The sequence below is a fragment of the Saccopteryx bilineata genome, chromosome 1, assembly GCF_036850765.1.
Source record: "Saccopteryx bilineata isolate mSacBil1 chromosome 1, mSacBil1_pri_phased_curated, whole genome shotgun sequence".
NCBI classification, from domain to species: domain Eukaryota; kingdom Metazoa; phylum Chordata; class Mammalia; order Chiroptera; family Emballonuridae; genus Saccopteryx; species Saccopteryx bilineata.
In genome coordinates, this window is record NC_089490.1 from 166,119,158 (window position 1) to 166,124,259 (window position 5,102).

Consider the following 5,102-nt stretch of genomic DNA (forward strand, 5'->3'; position numbering starts at 1 on the left):
TAACACAGTAAATAATTAGAGGAATAAAAAGCCAACATTTTCTACTGAAGATAAATAAATCCAAGATTCCTTTATAACTTTAATCAAGTACAATTAAATTTACCATCAACACAGTAAGAGCCTAATGTGTTGCTGTTTTCTTAATTTTAAGTATTATCATGTATACAAATGAAAGTAATTAAAAACACCATGAGAGACCCTCCACATTAATTCAATTAGTGTTTATTTAAAAATATAATTGTAGCCTGTTAATAGTAACAGGTAATTTCTGTTGAATGGATAGGATGGGCACTGCTCTAAGTGCTTAATAAGTATTATCTCATTCAATCCTCATAACAACCCGGAGAAATAAGTTATTTTTGATGACCATTGGTAGCTATAAACAAAGAAACAGAAACTCATAGAAGCCCCCTCTGCCTGTTCATTTTTCTTTTCTCAATTGATTGAGGACTCCAGCAAAGAAGTACTATATTTAGGGGACCTCGAACGCATGACCAGAGACCCTAACTGTCCCAGATAGAGACTAACTGAGAATACAATAATAAACAAAACAGTGTGGCTGCCCTCGTGGAGCTGGTACCATAGGGGCGATATAAAACAAAACAGATGAAAAATTAAAAATAAGTTTAGGTAGTCAAAACATACTGTCAGGGCCCTGGCCAGTTGGCTCAGTGGTAGAGCGTCAGCCTGGCATGTGGGAGTCCCGGGTTCAATTCCCAGCCAGGGCACACAGGAGAAGCGCCCATCTGCTTCTCCACCCCTCCCCCTCTCCTTCCTCTCTGTCTCTCTTCCTCTCCCGCAGCCAAGGCTCCATTGGAGCAAAGTTGGCCCGGGCGCTGAGGATGGCTCTATGGCCTTTGCTTCAGGCGCTAGAATGGCTCTGGTTGCAACAGAGCAACGCCCCAGATGGGCGGAGCATCACCCCCTGGTGGGCATGCCGGGTGGATCCTGGTCGGGTGCATGCGGGAGTCTGTCTGACTGCCTCCCGTTTCCAGCTTCAGAAAAATATAAAAAAACCCCAAAAAACAAACAAACAAAAAAACATACTGTCAGATCCATTCAAAACCCTGATGACTGTCATAAGCATGAAATATATCACTTCAAAAGAATGACAAAGACTAACACAAATACCCTTTTACTTACACGTGTTTTTTTTTATTTGAAATTTGACTTTCTATTTCACAATAACCTAGTATTATAGATAAAAATGACCTGGCAGTTGAAAATGAGGCCTTAGAGTTACTGTTAACTAGATTATAAAATAGTGCCTTCATACTTAGCTACAGATAGCAGAAGACTTTAAAATGGAGCTCTGAAGTTTTGACATAGTACTTCCAGAACTGCAAGTTGCTAGGTTACCACTAAGCTACACACAGGTTGAAACGAACAAATATTAAAAATTTATGGAGCTAGGAGATTCATATTTTATTGTCCCTGTGACATATTTACAGTTGAATATAAATTAAAGACCTTCTTGCACACCAAAGACAGATCCTTTAGGTGGCCAGGCAAAGAGGTGAGACCCCCAGCTCACTCACAAGAGAACCAGCCACTCCTTGACCCAGCTTTGGGAATTTTGCCAGCTTTGAGCTCATCAGTAATTTCTTCAAAATCCTTTGGCGTCAGATCAGCATAGTAGTTATTTATTTGAATCATTGGTACATTTACACAGGCCTCTAAACATTCCACCTCTACAAAAGTGAAAAGTTTGTCAGATGTAGTCTCTCCAACGTTTATTCTAAGCTTTTTCTGAATGGGCTATGCTGTCAAGAGTTTGAAGCATGCAAAGTATAGTTGTGCAGACCTGAATGTGGTACTTTCCAACCCACGTTCGATTATAAATTGCATAAAAAGTTGCTACTTCATACATTCACATTGGAGGCACCTGTAAAACTTCTGCAACCTTGTTCATAGCAGAGATGGGTAGCCATCTCTCTGTCTTTGGGCTATATCTGGGACTGGAAGCACAGCTGCTGCTGTATGCTCTTCTGGATAGATTTTTACAACTGCCTCTATCCTCATAGTTTTCTGGTGTGAAATCAAATAGAATATCTGGGTTATTCTAAGAGTATCTCTGTGCACAAAGAAGGCTCCTCCAGCTCCATTCTGCATAGCTGTCTTATGCAAATTCCTTATATGTCTTTCCCACTGGGTGGTAAGGCCAGCAGTTTGGCCAGGAGCACTGCAGAGAAGAACATGGTGAGCCATACTGCTGGTCTTTTGCCTACATGCTTTTTAAATCTTATTTCAAAACAAGCAATTGTACTTATTTACATTTCAAAAGTCAGCTTGTGTCTCCTCATCACTTATGGCTTCATGATTTTCTTTCTAGGGTCCTTTATTATGGACATAGCATATGTCTTCATGTTGTCCCCCATCAAATTCACTATTCCTGTTGAAGGATATATTGCTATGCTTAACTCGACATTGAGATCAGTAATTCCCATACCGCGTGCACTGGGGCAGTGCCTGTCACACAGTATGCATTCAACTCTCCATCTGAAGCAGTAAAAATACTAAAAACAGCAATGGCTAACATAAAGCCAAGTACTTCCTAAGGTACCTTTTATTTGTTTGTGTCAGGGCCCAAGTGAGAAGCTACATCATCTTTCTATAGATTGGGAGGGAGAAATGAGCAACCCTCTTGGCCAAAACAGCCTAAAATCTGTGTTTGTAAGTATAATTGTATTGGAACACAGGCTCACACACTCATTTATTTCTTGTCTTTGGCAGTTCCATACCACAACAAAGTTGAGTAGTTGCAGCAGAGACTGTATAGCCCACAAATACAAATGTGTTTACTTACTGACATTTTACTGAAAAAGTTTGTTGCCCCCTGATTCATTTATTTTACTCCATTCTTATGCTGGTGGACTTTTGTGATCACAGAACAGATTATATAAAATCATAGCCATTTGACTAAAGAATCCTAGATCCAAATCTTTAGAATTCCTGATAACTCATGTATAATTATTTAGATGATAACAATCTTTAAAAAAATTAAAACAATTATAGCTCAATATTATCACAATTAATTCATATTGGAAGCAGTTAAATAACTTTGAAGTTAATTTTTTAGACATTATGACTTAAGAAATTTATGCCAACATTTTATTTTTACTCTAAACACATAATGGAAATATTAAAAATAAAACCAATGTTTTTGAGAACTTTTAAAATTAATATACATTTTGCATTGGACTCTAAATTTAATAACAGCAACAAAAAATATTGGAATGGTTTTTATATTTTAAACACAATATAGCTAGATTAACAAGCAAATTAGTCTTAACTAGTAAAAATATTGACCCAGTGTTAAAATAATTCTGATAAACTGCTCATTTTTTATTATATGTTGAGAAGTACATTTATAATTTTTACAGAAGCATATGCTTGACTGTAATTAACAAAAGCAAATATACAAACACCCACTCACTCACTTGCAAATAAATTTACAGTGACTGAAAATTTAACTATTTGAGCAGTTAACCAACTACTAGGCATATATAATTACATAGATATATATTATAAAATAGTATATATGTAGGAATAATGCAGGATTGCTTAGAAATGCCAAAATTTTACTAAGTTAAGATATACTTTAAAGATGAAAATATAGTAATAATCAGAGAAGCAATATCTGAATTGATCATTTTATTTAATGAATTATAGTTAAAAATTGAGATGCATTCATATAATGGTATATTGAAACAGCAGACTGTCCTTTTATAATACCACACCCAATCTCTTGACAAATGGTACTTTTTACAAATGTTAGTTGCAATTGGAATCTAAAACCGTATCAATGAACTTTTTGTACTTGGCCACATTAACATCTATTTGTCTTTCTTATTGCGGAAGGCTCTTTTAACCATGTATAATTTTTCAACAGAATGTATTGATCATTTGGAAAATAATAGCTTGTGTGTTATTCACTGCTTCAAAAATGTTGACAGATTACATTATACAATATAAAAAAAATCACATTTTTAAATATCACTACACTTCTCATTAGGAAAGTGTTAGGTACAAGTAAGCTGTCAAAAACACAGTGGCAGATACAATTCTTCCAAAATCTGATTTTCTTAGAAAGCTCAAATTCTATCACTGGCAACAAATACTGCTAGTTGTTTACCTTGACGTGACAGACTCACATCATTCATTTTTCATAGAAATGTCTGACACACACACACAAATCAGAAACTCATAATTGGTCATTCTTTTAAGTTAAATTGTGTTCTATTAAAAACAGCAACTGGTTTTGCTCACAAATCGAAAATTGTAAAAGTGCTTTTCCTTGGACAAGCATTGCATTTCATTGTGCAGAAAAGTGCTACATACATGCTTCCTCTTTCAATATACAGAATATTCAAAAGATACATACTGGAGGCCAAGAATTAAGAAAATATTGTAATCTCAATTGCTTCATCATGGACATTCTTCAGTGAAATTAGCATTATTTTAACTGTGAGTACATGGTGGTCAAGAATACAATGACTAGTACAGTTGACCCTATGGCCTTGATTCATGCTAAAGAGCTATCATTTCTGCACTATCATCAAAAATGTCAATGTAATAAAAAAAAGTAAATGATATCTTAGTTTCAAAACACTTTTTAGTGGTAAAAACATCCTCGTTTTATCATGAAAATAAATCAGGATCTCCACTGTTTCACAGACTAGATTTTGAGGACAACTGTTTAGACTAGTTAAAGCACTAAATGTAGTCTCTGCAGGTTAACAAATCATATGTTGCATGCACATCTTTATTATTTTAATAGTTTAAAAAATAAAATGCAGACACATGTGAAAGTATAGCTTGATTAAGCTATCTACATTATTTTTTAAATAACAAATAGAAAAATTTTAAATATTGCCATGCAGTGGGCCACATCATTTATTTTATTTTATTTTTTATTTATTTATTTTTTTTACAGAGACAGAGAGAGAGTCAGAGAGAGGGATAGATAGGGACAGACAGACAGGAACGAAGAGAGATAAGAAGCATCAATCATTAGTTTTTTGTTGTGACACCTTAGTTGTTCACTGATTGCTTTCTCATATGTGCCTTGACCATGGGGCTGCAGCAGATGGAGTAACCAC

At 35.2% G+C, this 5,102-nt stretch overlaps 1 pseudogene; it reads right to left on the reverse strand.

Annotated features, from left to right (window-relative positions):
• Positions 1 to 1,462: 1,462 nt before the first annotated feature.
• LOC136320240 (NADH dehydrogenase [ubiquinone] flavoprotein 2, mitochondrial-like) lies at positions 1,463 to 2,198 on the reverse strand (annotated as a pseudogene).
• Between the last annotated feature and the right edge of the window lie 2,904 nt (positions 2,199 to 5,102).